We start from the raw sequence: 16,978 nt of genomic DNA on the forward strand, positions 1-16,978 counted from the left end.
AGGTACAGGTAAATGAGTCCCATGCACCCAACTGGGAAGATAGGATCTGTCCTTTCTATGTTCAGAGGCAGCCATGGTGCCGTGGAATGTGTGCTGGACTTGGATTCTGACAAATGGGCCCAAATCAAGGCTCTGCCTTGCCTGCTCTGTGACCCTGGCCTCTGGGAGTTTCAGCTTCCTCACCCACAAAACAGGGTCCCAGAAGGCCTGCATCATGAAAACTCGAGCCACCAGAATTGGACACATGTCAAAAAGAGTAGGGGAGTGGCTTTGGGGGGGTGAGAAGAAAAAGGAGGGAGAAAGAACAGTGTGTGCCAGCCCCTACCTCCATGGCAAGGGTCTTGAACATTCCAAATGCCCAGTCGTGATGTAAGTCCTCCCACCCAGGATCCTTGAGATGTATCCTTGTGGAGCACCTTCTCCCTGGGCCATGGGTCCTGTACTGTGACACCTCACTCTATGCCTGGAAACCACCTTCCCTACTTTGTGCCATTTCTCTGTCTTGATTGCCAGACCCCGATCCCATGAATCCTTCTTCTCCCTGGACATCTGGCAATGGTGATAGGGAGCAGAGTCTAAGATGAGCTGGCTTGAAAGTGTGCTTAAGGCTCCCACCTCTAACTACTTCCTCTTTGAGATGAGGTGTGGCCTCCTGGCTGGAGAGCTGTCATCATCTGAGCAGGGCTGGGCATGCTGAGCCTTGGCAGCCCTGGGGACCTGGCCTCAAGTGGGTAGGGAAGTCGTCACAGTCACTGTAACCAAGAGGTATGGTGTGCTCGGGCCCAAGGGGGCTGGGGTTTCTCTCCATGTTGCTTTGATGTGTGGGGGATGGGTGGGAGACAGTGGTCCTGCTCAGACTGGATAGTGCCTGCTGCTGTGTGGTTGTGGTTCTGGGGAAGAGGTGTGTGGGTGGAGAGGAGGGGGAGCAGGAGGCCACCCCTGGGAAGAGGAAATGGACAAGGCTGCTTCTCTAGGCCCGCAGGAATTCCAAGCCCCTGGCCTAGAGCAGCTGGGCTAATTACAGCCTCCTCCTTGTTGGTGGGAATGGGACTCCTAAAAGAGCACCAGTCTTGGCCAGAGCTGGCTAAGGAGGGCAAGGTTAAGCTGGGGAGTAGGGAGGCCCTGTGGGTCTGTGGCCAGCTGCCTAATGCATTGTCGCAATCAGGCTCCCAGTGGAGGGGCCGGCCAACTCAGCCTCTCTCTGGAGCGGAGCATCCAGGTCCCAGCGGCCCAGGAGTGCAGCAGACGCAGATGCCTGCCAGGAACAGGCTGTGGGGATCGCCGAGAGTAAACAACAGAGGAGAATCGCCTTGCAAACCACACTCAATGGAAATCTCCCCAACAGCCACGTCGCAAAATGGAACCAAAATATTTATTCAGAGCAACATTTTTTTTAGAATTGCTCTTCAGAAGGTGACACAAACAGGCCAACCTCTCAGACAGCCCAGCACAGAGAGGCATGCCCTGTCCCCAACCCAGTAAAGCCAATAACCCATTAGCTGGGGTCTCCAGGTCAAGTTCAGCTTTATTCAGAGTCCTAGCCCATCTTTTGAACACTGTGCAGGGGAGACTGGAAGCAGTTTAGGCCCATCTGGAAACTATTAACAGGCCCCTTGCCTTGGTGACCCATTACCGCTCACTAAAACTGTTGCTCCTGCAGCTCACCTGACCGCCTGGTGTGCGGGGAAGCAGATGCATCAGCCAGCCTCACGTCATTGGAGATTTGATAGTTACAGGCCAATGCTGGATATTATCCAGATATTGGACTTTAGCTGGGAGCTTGTCACACATTCCTCTCTTCTTTTCCCCATGGCCAACGCTAATTCTTAGAAACAAGACTAGCTGTAGGACTTCTGGACTTCGCAGGCTCAACTAACATATATTAAAGTTCTCCTAGCCAAGAACATTCTAGGCTCTTTCATTTTTTTTTGTCTCATCCTTCCTCCTGATGGCCTTTGAGGTAGGCATCACTACCCCATTTTATAGTGAAGCAAAGATAAACCCAGAGAAGTTAAGGAACTGACTCAATGTCACACAGCTGGTGCACGGCAGAGCTAAGATTAGAGCTCAGGTCTTTGTCACCCTTTTCTAGCGTCCACTGTCTTCTCTCACACTATTGTATTTCTCTATTACGACATAGGCTTGTCATGAGGATTAGACCAGATGATACGTGTGAAGCATGTTAGAGCAGTGCATGGCTCTCAGTGCAGGCTCATTTTCATTCCTCCTGCCTTTTCAAGGAGATTGTTTAAAAGCAACAGTTGGGGTGGAAAAAGAGAAACTGAATTTTGTCTCATTGTCTCATTTTATAGGGATGAGTAGGTGGTGGAGCTCAGGCATGGCTAGATCCAGGAGCTAATATCATCAGATCACCAGACTCTTATTTTCCCCATTCTTTTCATCTTTACTCCTTTTCGTGTTGATCTCAGTCTCATCTGCTGCTTTTGGGTGTCATCCTCCACACGGCATAACACAGTGACTGCAGGGTGGAGAAGGGCCATGGCCCCTGCTGGCTCCTAGCCTTCACCATCCCAGCTGGTGACTCCAGAACGAAAAGTGGACTTTCCTCCCAGCTGTTGCAAGGTGAAAAATCCCAGGGAGGTGCTGTGATTGGCCCACCTCGGGCCACATGACTACTCCTGGGTCAGTGGGCAATCATGTTTGGCCAAACAGGTTGCCCCTCCCTGCCATGGCCACGATGGTGGCCTCCTGTGAAGGGAAGCCCTGCCTGAATCGAGAGTGGAGTTGGGGGGCAGTTTCCTAAGGAATTCTTGCCAGAAGAAAGGGGAGAGAGGACACTGAACAGAGAAAGAAAAGCAATGACCATGCATTACCCTGGGATGGATGAAAGCACTGAGTCAGTGATGATGTGATGCAAAATATGTAAGTCATTATATATTGGCTTATTCCTTAAATCTTACAGATAGGGAAACTGAGGCTTGGAAGCATTGGCAGGTAGATCACGAGGCCAGGAATTCAAGACCAGCCTGGCCACTGGTGAAACCCTGTCTCTACTAAAAATACACAAATTAGTGGGGCATGATGGCACATTCCTGTAATCCCAGCTACTGGGGAGGCTGAGGCGCTTGAACCTGGGAGGCGGAGGTTGCAGTGAGCCGAGATGGTGCCACTGCACTCCAGCCTGAGGGACAGAGCAAGACTCCATCTCAAAAACAAAACAAAACAAAACACCTGCTTGGCAGAGCTGGTCGAGGGGAAGCGGGGTGATGTGGCATTAGATGTTGCCTGGCCATTGGCAGTTCCTCAGCTGTCCTCAGTCCCCAAGACCCTTTGTCACCTCAGCTCCATAACATTTGCTGTGTCTGAGCTGGGCCGTGTGGACACACCCTGGAGCCGCAATCATCAGCAGAGCCTGTGGCCTGGTTCTCCTCCCCATGGGCTGGCCCACCACCCCTGTGCACTTTCCTTTAGGCCCATATTGAGGGCTGAGTTTGAATCATATTCTGTGCCAGGTGCAGAGAATTCACGATGAGTGATAAACTCTCCTGGTCTTCCTAGGGAGGGCTCAGCAGGCTCTGAGTGGAGACAGCACCTCAATACTAACATCACAGGGTGATCAGTTCTCTGATCCCAGGGCTGGGCATTGAGAAACAATCCATGTGGGATTCCATGGTGAGCAAAGCATACACGTCACTCTCATCTGACAAGACTACACACAGAAATAAAAGTTTTAAATGCTGCTACCTGAGAGGCTCTGGAGAGGTGATGCCTGGTGCTGGGGAATGTGCACAGGGCTTGGTTTAGTTGGGGGCAGGGGAGGGCTTCCCTGAGGAGGTGACATGCAAGGGGAAATGGAAAGGTTGAAGAGGAGTCAGCTGGGTGTGGAAGGGATGTACGAGCAGAGTGTCCCAGGCACACACACAGCATGTGCAAAGGCCCTGAGGCAGGGGGCACTGAAAGAAGACCCTATGCCCCGGGTGGATCGAGGGGGAGATGCAGCAGGAGGGGCAGGTGGGGTCACTGAAGCAGGCCTTGGACACCATGTGGAAGAATTTGGCCTTCGTCTCAATAGCAGAAGGAAGCCATTGAGAGGATTTAAGCAGGACAGGCCTGGAGCACACAGGGGTACGGATTAAAGCCTGGAGTCAAGGACATTTGGCGTACCTGTGGGGGGACAGGGACACCCATGGGAGGGTGGTTCTATAAATGAGAAGCCAGCAGAAGGCCTCTGAGGGCCTTTCTAGGCTACTTGTGCCAGCATTTTAAGAATTCCATGGCCATGAAAATGGGGTGCAGAGGATGGGACGTGTGATGGGGAAAAGGGGAGTACCTGTTCTGTTCCAATAAGTGTGGACTACAGATGAGCTGTTTTCTTTACCCGCCCCTCTCAGGGCTTTGTACATTGCTGTCTACATTGGGGAACTCCAAGATGACTGCAGAATAGGCAGTGTTTTCCCAACGTAATTGACCATGGGAAAGGCTGCAGACAAAGGGACTCCTCAGAGGTGCTTGAGTGGAAAGGCGGCTGGATGTGATCTGTGATCTCAGCGTGAGGATTCCATCCTGGTGGCTGGCAGCTGGGTGGGGCTGGGATAACCCCGGACAAAGGATACCTGTTAATAGGCCATTGTAGGAAAACCATCAATGGGGAGATCTACTGCAAACTCTATGGAGGGGTTCTGGGTACAGGACAGGGAGGAAGTTCCAGAGCAGGGAATCTCTCGCCTTCTCTGTCCTCATTCCTCTGCCCTTTCTCCTTTTCCCCTGGTTCCTGCATTGAGAATCCCATGTCCTTGAAATATTCCAGGCTCCAGTCAGCACCCTGAGAGCTCTGGACAAGCTGTAAGCATGAATACCACTGAACAGGATGAAGCGTCGCCAGAATAAATAGATTCGTGTGAAGACCATCCCTTGTGTCCACAAAACAGTGGCATGGGTGGGGAATGGAGGAAAGAGAAGGGGAGGATGTAGTGGCTCCTTGACGCCTCCTTCCTCTTCACCCATTGATTTGTTTAATGGTCATTTAACAAACATCAGGCACTGGACTGGACATTGGAGACCTGGCGGGACGTGAGACAGACTCAGGGCCAGCTTTCTTGGCACTGGGATTATGTCTGGGTGACATTCAGTTCTCCTGACAAACCTGCTTCTGGCTTTGTCACAGGCCCCTCTGGGGAGGTTGGCCCCAGCCAGCTGGGTGTAGGGAAATGGCCCGCCCTGGGGTCAGAGAGGCCGGGGTTAGAAACGCAGCTGTGTGTGCATCAAAGCTCTCTGTGTCTGTTTCCTTTTCTGCAGAAGAAAGACAACCCCACCTTCTGCACAGGCTGGGGTGGGGGACCCAGGGAGGTCCCACACTCCTGGCACCTAACGTGATGCTTTTAACGAACTGGCTTTTTGTTCTCATCCTCTCTCTTCACCACCAGGACTTGGCCAGGAAATTTCTGATGGTTTGGTTTTTTGCAAACTGAACATTGTATCCCGTCTTCCCTAGCTCAACAGCATGTGCCATTTAAACTCACAACCAAACTTGATTTATTCATATTTAGGGAGTCCTCAAAAGTACCCTGCCAGATAAACCTTCAACTTTGAGAAGCTAATACAATCTTGGGGAAAAAAAATGCTTAGAGTTCAAGAAATTGGGCTCAGGCTCGTGGTTTTGGTTTGTTTCAAGCAGTGAGATACAGTGAGGAGAAGCTCTGGGTGTGTAACCAGGAAATCCAGGTCGTGGTCTGGTGCACTGCCTGTAAGCTGAGCCCAGCACCCAGCCCTCCCCAGCCTCAGCCTCAGCCTCCCCTCCTATAAAATGGGGGTAATAACCCTTTCCTCCTGTGGCTGCTGGGGAAACTGAGGGAGGTTCAAAAGCAATAATGAACTGAAAATGCTGTCTGCCTCTCCTGAGCTACTCAACATCTTCTCTATAAGTACTTACAGGTCCTCCTGGGAAACTTGCATTCTCTCACTGCCTCCTTGCACCTGAGACCACCCATCTGGCCTCTGGGAGACCCCAGCCGTTCCTGACCCAGCTGTTTGGCTCCAACTGTCCTGTGGTTAGAGCAGCTAGCCGGCTGTTCCAGGAAGTCTCTTTCTCAGGCTGGGCCCCTGGGGAGGGAGCTGAGCCCCATTTGGTGGGGGAGAAGACAAGGCCTGGGGTGGAGGCAGGGGGACCGCCAGCCTGGGAGAAGCTGTGCCGTATTTTTCAAATAACTCCATGTCCACAAAGCTAAAAATGTGGTCTGGCTTTACATATTTTATATATATGTGTATTCCCGGTACATTTCCTTCTAATTTTTAAAACCATACGTAACGTCAGGGACATTTAATCCATATGGTTCTGATTCCTTAACACTTAAATCATCCAAATGTTGTTTTGTAGAATCTATTTGCAAATCTCTTTACATAAGTGTTTAACTCATTCTTTCTCAAGAGAATCCAGGCATGGTCCCTGGGTGAGTCCTCCTCCTCTTTCACTCTCCTCACTCCCCACTCGAACTGGCCAGATGTCTTGACTGTCTCTGCTCTGGGCATCACTGCTCAAGCCCTGCCCTCGAGGCTGGGGGAACCTGGTGGGAGAGGACAGCCTCCTATCCTTCCTGGCTGTGTGATCAGTCACACATTAAGCTCATCAAACCCCTTTCTTCACCTGTAAAAAGGGATACATAATAAACGTCTTCCAGGATTGTTGGGGGATAAAGCAAGGTGATGTGTAGAAAGTCCTTAGCCCAGAAAACAGGGCTTGCCACCCACAAACAGAAAAGTAGGGAGAGGCACGTGGGACTGCAGAGTCATTCTTGAGGAATCTTGAGATAACAGCTCCAGGGCAGAGAAGCTGAGGCCCGAGAAGCAAAAGAACACTGCCCATGGGAACTGGGGATTCAGACAAGGGCCAAGCAGTGGCTGCAGCGGTCAGAAGGGTGGGAGGTGATGGGCCTGATTCCAGGAGATGCATGGACAGAGCTCAGGTGGGAGTCTGGGAGGGCACTGAGCATCCACACTGTGCTCTGCACACGGGGCCTGCCCCACATGTGCCAGGGAGGGGGGGAGGGCCCCAAAGGACCTGGCAAACCATGGAGGAAGTCAACAGGGAAAGTGGTTCTCCCAGACAAAAGGGTCATGGGCTTCCCACCTGGAAGTCTTCCACACCCATCTGTCAGAGCACATGCATGCCCTAAGGACCCCCAGAGACTCCCACCTGCAGACACAACTCCAACTGCTTAGCCTGGAGTTGTGACCCAACTCAACTGCACGCAGCCCCTGCCCAACCCCCACCAGGGTCTCTCCACTTTCTTCTCCCTCCCTTCAGGCCATTCTCCAACTTTCATATTCTTTTCAGCTGTTTCCGCTGCCTCCATGGCTTTTCCTGGCTTTTCCACTGATAAATACCTACCCACTCTTCAAAATCCAACTGAAAACTCATCTCCTCTGACAAGCCTTCCTGGGAAGATTTGCAAACAACTGGCCCTTCCTTTGTGCTCTCCTAGTCTTCGTCTGACTGAGCCGTACTCACCTGGGACGAACTCTTTGGGGTCTGTGCTGGGAGCTGTGGTGTTCTGTTCTGCAGGAGGCGGAGCCCCATTTGACCTGTGGCTTTCTGAGAAGGCAGAGCGGGACTCCAAGATGGTAGCTATAGGACTCTGTGGCTGTTGGTGTGAGATGGGAGCTCAGCTAGGAGGACACAGGATGGCCAGGGTGGCACAGCTCCTGAGGGCTTCCCCATGGCAGGGGCCTATTGGTCAGCTCTGATCTGGACACCATCAGTGCCTGTACCCATAGAGCCGGATTCGTTTCTCCGGCAATTCCAGAAGGAGCAAATCCCAGACAGAGCTGCATCTCTGGGATGGAAGAGCAGATGCTCAGTCTAAAATTAGGCTGCTAACTGCGACTTCATCTAGGTTTCGGAGCAGATCTGCTTCTTGCATCTGCCAGTGTGTAGTAAAGGAAAGGCGAAGCCCCTGCCTCCCTGTTGAGGCTGGGCAGTGATGGTGATAGCCAGCTGGAGCCCAAGCATTCTACAGGCTACCTGCAGTGCTTTCCTGGGCTCAACTTCATTAACTCCTCACAAGTCCCCTGAGAAGGAGGCTTAGGAGGTGCAGGGCAGGGAGGGGCCTGTCCCCTACCCTGCAGGAGCTGCCTCTGCTTGGGGGTGTCTGGTTGAAGCAGAAAGGGATGATAATCAGGGAAAATTTCTTCCCACCTCTTCTTTGTCTACTGTTCCCACCTCCCTTCAGGCATCCTCTGGCTCTCTATTGTCTGCCTTAGCAGGCCCTGCTCTCCAGGAAGGGTAGAATCTGTTGGAGGCCTCTGTGTGGGCCTTCTTTTATCTCTCTGAAAGCCACAACTCTCACGGTGGCCTTCTAAGCCCCGTGTAATATGCCCAACGTAGGGCCTTTGCACTGGTTGCCCCTTTGCCTATAAAGGCCTTTCCTCGTAACTGCGTGGCTTAATTCTTCTCCTTTTCAAGTTGCTGCGCAAATGCCACCTTCTCAATGAGGCTGACTCTAACCACCCTATTTAAACTTGTGACTCATCTCCCACCCCTGCATTCCTGGTTCCCTTACTCTGTTCTGCCTTGTTGCCATAGTCCATACCTTCTGCTAATATGCTCTATAGTTTACCTACTTATTCTGTTTCTTGTTTACTGTCTGTCTCTTTCCCCTAGAACATAAACTCCACGGGGCAGAGATTTTTGTCCATTTTGTTCACTGATGCACTCTAAGTCCCTAGAACAGGGCCCAGCCAATAGTGGCTGAACATGTGTTACAGAATGCATGAATTCACGGGGGACGGAGGCACCTGGGCTCAGGGCAGCTTCCTGTTTTTGCTAAACATGGGCCATGGCTGCTCCAGAGAAAACCCATGCCATGGAGATACGGTCCCTCTGCTGGAAAACTGCTTCTAGGTCCTCTCTGGGCCTCTGCTTGCTCATCTATGAACTGGGGCTGATGGTCCCTGCCCTGCCCCTCACAGAGCCTTGGGATCACACCCATGAGGATGTGGGTGTGACTATGCCCCAAACCATAAAGAACTACCCAAATAAGTATGAGGTGTGCATTTGTTTAGTCAATATCACTGTGCACCTACTGGGTGCTAGGGCCCATATTGAGTGCTAGGAGTCCACAGAGGAGTGACAACTTGTGCAAAGAGGCCCTCCCAGGGAGTGAGGCCTCTGCTAGCTATGAGAAAGAAGGAAATGCTCAGTTACTTCCGAGTTGTTGGAGATGTGAGACCCCAAAAAAAGAATATGAGGTCCTCCTGGCATCTGGGGGAAGTCCTGATTTAGCCATCCATAAGGGTTCTCTAGAGAACCAAAATCAATATGATAGACATAGAGATAAATATAGATATAGATACAGGAAGAGACTTACTGTAAATAATTAGCTTGTGTGCTTATGGGGGCTGAGAAGTCCCATGACCTGCTGTCAGCAAGCTGGAGTTCCAGGAAAGCCCATGTGTATTTCCAGTCTGAGTCTGAAGGCCCGAAGCCCAGGAGAGCCAATGGTATTAAGTTCCAGTCTGCAAGTGGGTAGGCTTGAGACCCAAGATGAGCCGATGTTTCATTTTCTTTGTTTTGTTTTGTTTTGTTTTGTTTGAGATGGAGTCTGGCTCTGTTGCCCAGGCTGGAGTGCAGTGGTGCGATCTCTGCTGACTGCAAGCTCCACCTCCCGGGTCCACGCCATTCTCCTGCCTCAGCCTCCCAAGCAGCTGGGACTACAAGTGCCCACCACTGCAACCGGCTAATTTTTTGTATTTTTAGTGCAGACAGGGTTTCACCATGTTAGTCAGGACAGTCTCGATCTCCTGACCTCGTGATCTGCCCACCTCGGCCCCTCAAAGTGCTGGGATTACAGGCATAAACCACCACTCCCGGCCTCAGCCTTTTCATTCTATTCAGGTCTTCAGTAGATTGGATGAAGCCCTCCCATGTTAGGGAGGATAATCTGCTTTAAGTCTACTGATCCAAATGTTCATCTCACCCAGAAACACCTCCACAGACACACCTGGGATAATGGTTGGCCAAATGTCTGGGCACCACATGGCCCAGTCAAGATGGCACATGAAATTAACCATCGCAGCCTCCTCCCACCCCCAGACTGCTGTTGATCTTTAACCTTCAAACCAAGACCCAGCCACCAAATTCACAGGCCTGCCTCCCCCTCCCCAGGTCTCCCCTCAACCCTTCCACCCTGCTGCCCTTTGGGACATTGCCTCTGCTTATAAGTTTGCCTGACTCAGCCCTTTCTAAATAGGACACAGCAGGTGCCCAGGATCCTTGCTGGGATTCTCATGCTTCCAGTCAGAATTCAGGGTGGGTTTGAGGAGCAAGTTGCAAGAGATCAGCAGAAAAGCCTGGGGAAGACAGCTCTCAGAGGGCTTGTTTTCAGGGTGGAAGGCACATGGCTGACTGGGTGGAAGCTTCCTCTGCACTCCCAGGCAGAATGGCAGAGGCTGCCATATTCCACCCCCCAGCTATGGGAAGCCTCAGGAGAAAGCCTTCCAGGTGCCCTGTTTATTGAGCACCTAGTAAGTACCAATCATAGACCCTCTCCTAACCTGGGGCACCAGACACAAATACTTTACTATAATGTGAGAAATACTTTGATGGTATATACAAAGCTAATTACCAGAACATCATTGAGAAGGGGCCTTTCAATTCTGCTAAGAGTGGAAGTCAGGAAAAAATAAGAAAAACAGGACATTTGAAGGAGAGCTTATAGGATGAGTTCACTAAATAGGCAAGAAGAATTTATAGGGGAGCTGGAGGGAAGGGTGGATGGGGGATGGGAGAAGGAAGGGCATGCCGGGTAGATGGAACAGCATGGGGAAAGGGTGGAGTATACATATTCACATTGTGTTTACGGACTAGTGAGCTGTCTGGCCCAGGCCACGCCCTTCCTGGGCATGACTGCAAGTGGGAAGATTGCAAGGATGAAGGCTGAAGGATTGGGGTTCTTACCTCTGGCCGTGAGAGGCCAGAAGGGCTTCAGGGGGAGCAGAGCCTGAGCAGGGATGGGGTGAGGCCACTTCCACAGTCCTTTGCTGTGGATGCAGGTTTTTGAAAGTAGCCTTTGCACTAGGCCCCACCCCCTCCTGTATTCATCTCTCTCTCCCATGTCTTCGGCAGCATTCACTGCTTTTATCCACTGTTGTCATAGTTATTTTCTGTACTGTGCAAGGCCTCTCCAGAACCAGACTGTGAGCTGCCTGAGCACAGGATCCTTCATGCCTCATTTGTCTTGCCTTGGGATTCCTTCCTGCCCACCCCCTGCCCTGCCCAGCCCTTCGCCCTGGGTTAGCCACGTGGGTTATATCAATCGGTTGGATGAAAGTCTCAGGAGAGAAGAAGAATATAAGGGCATCTCAGAATTCTCCTCTCCATCTGCTACTCCCAGAACTCTTTTTTGTCATTCCTGTTGCTGTTTACCTTGTGTTCATGTTTATAGGGTCTGATTTAATTCTCATTTCCCCCTTCCCTCACTTCATGAGCTGTTGGCAAGGACTAGGTCTTATTCATCATACTATCCCCCAAAGAGCTTGAGCTGGGGGGTTGGGGAGCTTCTTTATTGAGTGGCTAATACATATTGCTTCTGTTATTGATACTTGAAATGCATTTTCTCTTTTAATTTCATCTGCTCTAATTTAATCCTCCAATTTTTTTTTTCCTGGAATGTCTTATTCTCCCCATTTAGCAGCTGTGAAAACTGAGGTATAGGGGAGTTAAGCAGCCAGTAAGTGTCAGGACCAGGACATGCACCCAGATCCGTCTTAATCCAAGCCATGGAAGTTGATGCTATACTTATGCACCTCCCTTGGTGGGCACAAAGCCATGGGCAGAGTAAATATTTGTTGTTATTGATGATCTTGCAAGTCCCTTGGCTTGGGGAAAACCTGTTGTCACAGCTGCCAGGGGAGTGTGGCTTGACTAATCTTCTGATTTCCTGGAACTGAAGGCCCCGCCTTCCCCACCTGGGGCCTGCTGAGCCCTGTGGGAGTCCCCCAAAATGCTGGTGAAAAGCCAGAATGAGGCAGTCCCAGGGCCCAGGCCAGACCCAAGTCTCAGTTTGAAGTATAGGAAAAGAGGATGCTTTTGTCATTTGGGGAAAACTATTCCATGAGCCTCAGGCCAACTGGCCTCCTGTAGTTGCTGGTTACCAGGCAGGATGGTCAGAGCAGCTGTGTGTTAACAGTTCAGTATGATCTGAATATCTGTGACATTCCTGGAGCTAAGATTTGGTCGTGCACAGAGATGCAGAATCTAAGGGGGCAACAGACACATGAAGAAATGACTTTCACAGTGGGGCACAAGCCAGGACAGTCCGTATCAAGTGCTGGAGGCTCATGGCGAAGGAAGTGGCCAGCACTACCTGGGGGCCAGGGAAGCCTTCACAAGGAAAGTGGCCTCGGAGCTGGCCTGGAAGGCTGAGTGGGAGCCAGCCAAGCAGACGGGTGAGGGAAAAAGTATAGGGAACTGCATGTGCAAAATGCACTTGGCAGGCTCAGAAACAGTGAGAGATTCTGTATGGTGGGAGCATAGGGTGGATGGGGAGAGTGCAGAGAGGGAGGTTTGGATTGGTAAACTGAGGCTCTGTTGTTAAAGCCCCTAATAGATTGGGTGGCTTCCCTGAACAGGGATCCACTTGAATGTGTCCTAGAGAGTTCTACCTGTGTGGAGAATGGATTGCAGGGGTAAGCGTGGCACAGCGCTAGGGAGAAGGCTGTTGGAACTTGTTGGTGATGGTGGCCTGAACTGAGGCACCAGGCATGGAGAAGGGCTTCTGGCTTCAGGCTTGAGAAGATTGATGCCCACATCCATGAAGATGAGCAGTATGAGAGGGGGAGGATTCTGAGTCACCACATGGGAGGACAGTAATCAATGCTACTGTTCACTGAGCACCTACTATTGTGTACTTTGAAGAGTTCTATTGCACTATCTTTCAAAACTTCCCAGCAGCCCTTGGAGATGAGAACGACAAGATCAGTGACATCAAGTAACATGCCCAAAGTGACACACTAAGTGTGGGACTGGAGTCTGAACCCAGGTCTATGTGGCTCCAAGGCCCATGCTGTTATCCACAGTATCGGGTTAAGGACTGAGTCAGGAAGCTGGAAACACGGTTCTCAGGCTGGAGGGAAAGGATGGGAACTGAGTCTGGAGGGTTGGACCTCAGGAAGGTGATGTCCATAAAATGCAAACTCTAGTATCTGTCCTAGGACAGAAGCTTCATATGTGCAACAGGTCTATGACGAGCGCACCTACCACACACGTGCTCATGCACACACACAAACACACACACACCCCAAATAGGAAAACAACCAAAGCATCTGAGTCCAGGAAAGCACAGCAATGGGGATGGAGGATGGAGAGGGGATGGTTGCTAAGTCAGTATAAGACCTAAATATAATTAACCCAGAAGGCTCACAGGGCCTGGTTGCTCAGCTCCACCCCACCTTAAAAGTGCTCCCAACACACTGTGGTGGTCCTTAGCTCCTTGGGGGCAACAGTGGGTTCCAGAAGTATGTCTAATTTTGTTGTTATAAGCTGGAAACAAAATTCCACAGAGATAGTCTTCTAGATGGCAGATCAGACGCCAATACTGCCCTCTGCTCTAATCTCTTTTAGCTTGTAAAGTCTCTACAGTGTGATGCTGGCTTTACAGCAGATCCAGGCCGTGTGTGTGTGTGTGTGTGTGTGTGTGTGTGTGTGTGTAACATTTCCATGGAAACAAGCATTCAGCATTCTAGCCTGGGACACCTGGATCACAGTTTTCTTGAATTGTAGCTCCAGAAGTAGAATGAATCTTATCTTTCCATCTCGTATGCCCCCCTACTCCGCCCCTCTCCAACCTTGTCAAACAGCAGTGTAACATTTAGCAAGTTACACTGGGATATCTGTTTACCTGTCAGTCTCCATCCGTGAACACAGGCTTGTGTGTTATATGTTCCCAGCACAGAGATGGTGCCTGATTCATGTTTGAGGAATGGAGGAATGTGGGAAGGCCCCCAGGGCCAAGTACTGGGACTTTCTCAAGACCTGGCCCAGTTGCTTGCAGGGGATGGGGAGGAACTGGCACCTGGTACCACCTGCCTTTCAGATACAGTGTGGGAAAGGTGACCTGCACCCCAAGTCTACCTTTCTGCAGACCAGTGGGGGACTGGTCCGCAGGTGGGGGCTCACAGAGCAGAGTCGAGGTCAGGCTGATAGCCTCTAAGCAGGACTGCCCACCCCCACCTTCTTTTTCTGAGCTCTGAGGCTGGAGTCCTGAAGACCTTCTGGCTTCCAGTGAGAATTGGCACCGGCACTGAGGTGGGGGCTGCGTCTTGAAGTGGGGACAGATGGTTGTGGGAGGAGCTAGGTGAAGGCTCCTCAGCTGACACTCCTGGCCTGGAGAATGACTACCGCTGGAAAGGCCCACATGGCTTGGAAGGCTCAGGAGAATCAAGTCTGACTGTGTCTGGTACAATGAAGGGGCTTGACAAATTGCATTTTCCTTCATCCTTCCCCTCCATCTTGTTAGGGCGAGCTCAGGACTCTGTGTTTTTGGGGGTTGGCAAGGGGATATCCCAGGCTCGCTGATGGCTGCAGAGGAGTTTGTCAAGAGCAAGGAGGAAGGAGACAAATCCCAAGCCACCCCAGTCTCCTGAGCATTCAAGCCAGTCTAGCTGAGAACCCCGCCTTCCATCCCAGCCCCCAGCCAGAGACCGTAGGACATCAGCCACAGTTCTGGGTTGGGTACATTCTCCCCCTCCTCTGGTTAGTTTGTCTGAGGATTTGCTCCTCGGGAGCATTCATTCACTTAAACATTTGCAAACTTATCAGTCCTGGGAGGGGAGAAGGATCAAGATGGAAAGTTCCCTGAAGCTCCCAGTCTGAGGGAGAGGAGGCCCCCAATAACTGATTTCAGTGTGAGGTGATGGGCAAGTCTGTAGAGGGAGGAACTATTGAGTTGCCTGTGGCATCATGGAAGGTGACCAAATCCATTGAGAGGGTCCCTTGAGGCCAGGCCACCTCTCAAAAGGGAGGAGGATGTCCTTTGATTCAGGGCAGGAGCAAGGCTGTCAACTGAGCCTGTGTGTGTGAATGATAAAAAGTCACCCCTCAGGGCATATGAATTATAACAAGGCACCCACCTCCTCTGCCTGGAGTTGCTTTCAGCCAGAAAACAGGAAGCAGGACAGTGGGGGCAGGGCAGGAGTGGAGTGAGGAGCAGGCATCTGTCCCAGGGGGCACCCCACCCCAGTTGCCCTGCTCAAGAGAAGGAGCTGTATAAAGGGCAGGCTTGGATTCAGGGTATGAAGGACAGCCGGAGGGGTGGAGAAGACATTTCAGAGGGAAAGCCTGTGTGAAGACCTCAAGAAGTGGAAATTGGTGCAAAGTGGTGCGTGTTGGGGGTGATGGCTGGGCAAATGGCAGGGTGGACTGAACTCTGGGAGATGCAGCTGGTCCATGGGGCCTTGCATGCCAGATCAGGAAGTGTGGTCCTTCCCTTTGGGGCTTTGTCAGAAGGAGGATGACCCAATTAGAGCTGGGATTGGGCCCTGGGAGCTGATGGAAGTTGAGAGAGACTGGGGTGGTGGTGATCCACAGAACAGCTGGGCAGCTTGGCAGCTGGTCACTGGGTTTGCAATCGTGTACGTGAGTGTGCAGACCCGTGTCCAGCTGCAATCACACCTGCCTTGACTCTCTGCAAGCCCTAGAGCCATAGCTTCCTCCTCTCTGCCCCTAGGAGTGTAGTGCCCCTTAGAAAGTGGGAGTTCCCTCCATTAAAGCTGGGGTTCTGGGAGGAGTCTATTTGCTCTGGTTTTGGAGGAAGGATGGTGGCTCCATCAGAGGGTGTTGTATGAAGACACACAAATGCCCAAGGCCACCAATCCGCCCTTTGGGCCTAGAGAAGTTGAGGGCATGACTTTGGAGCCGGAGGAAACCTGGAGCCTCCAAGGATCCCCCTGGAAACTTGGGTCAGCATAGTGTTTAGTTCTCCTGTGGGACCTCAAACTTTCATGACCCTGAAGGGGAGTGGTTGGTTAAATTCTGTATCCTAGGCACTTAACTTACCTCACTCTAGTCCTGGCTTAACCCCACTCTACACCCTCCACCCCCAGCTCCATTATCTCCTCCTGAGGCTGTTTCTGGAGTCAGCCAAACCTAGGGCCAGTCCTGGTACCACTGTGGCAGAGGGCTGACCTCTGCCAAATAACCTCTGGTGGGCATCAGTGAAATAACAGATCACGGAGAGAGATCTCAGGATCTTGGCCTTCCCGCATAACTGTGGGGGCCTGGCTGGGAGCTGGCTCAAGTGTTCTTGGTCCTGGCCAGAGCAAGGACCAGAGTGACTCAGGCCCAAATCCCGGGATCCAGCAGCTTCTGGTAAAGTCAAGCCATTGGGAAGCCCCGGGGTGTCCCCCGCCCCCACCCCAGGCCTGAGCCCAGGGAGGCCCTGGCAGGCCCGCCCCGCCCAGAGCTCATTAAAGCGGATTCCCGCCTGGGGAGGCGCGGGCTTCCCGGAGCCGGGCTGGCACCCAGGGGGAAGGCGGGGAGCGCACACTTTGGGGACGGCGATGGACGCCCGCTGGGCCCGGGTGCGACCAAGGCGTGGCGCCAAGTGGCAGGGCCCCGGCGGCGGCGACCGGGGCTTCCCTGACTGCCCTCCCTAGAGGGCCCAGGAGGAAAAGACAGCGCAGGAGCCGGGGCGGGCGCGGAGGGAGGGGCGGCGCCCGGAGTGACACGGCCTGTCACCGAGGAGGCCGGCGCGCAGACCCTCCCCGCGGCCGCTGGCAGCCAGGGATTCCCCGGGCGAGGAGACCCTCCCCTGGCAGCCGCCAGCCGCGCCCGGGCCCATCTGCGACCCTGGCCGCGAGGGCATCCCGGAGTGGCCGGCAGTGAGGCCAAGCGGGCGGGAGAGGCGCCGCGGGCCAGCGGCGGGGTCCCCGTGCTCGGCGACAGGAAACTCTGGGGAGTGAATGGAAAGAAGTGGGTGGTCCGGCCCCTGCGACTTCCCCTGACATCACTGCCCAAATAAGGAGC

General features: G+C 52.4%; 1 protein-coding gene across 1 annotated transcript in view; it reads left to right on the forward strand.

The window, feature by feature from the left end:
- The window catches only part of HIVEP3 (HIVEP zinc finger 3), a 413,652-nt gene that overhangs the window by 239,027 nt on the left and 157,647 nt on the right, over positions 1-16,978 (forward strand). The window lies entirely within an intron of this gene.

This window comes from Piliocolobus tephrosceles, chromosome 1 (genome assembly GCF_002776525.5).
Source record: "Piliocolobus tephrosceles isolate RC106 chromosome 1, ASM277652v3, whole genome shotgun sequence".
Taxonomy (NCBI): Eukaryota; Metazoa; Chordata; class Mammalia; order Primates; family Cercopithecidae; genus Piliocolobus; species Piliocolobus tephrosceles.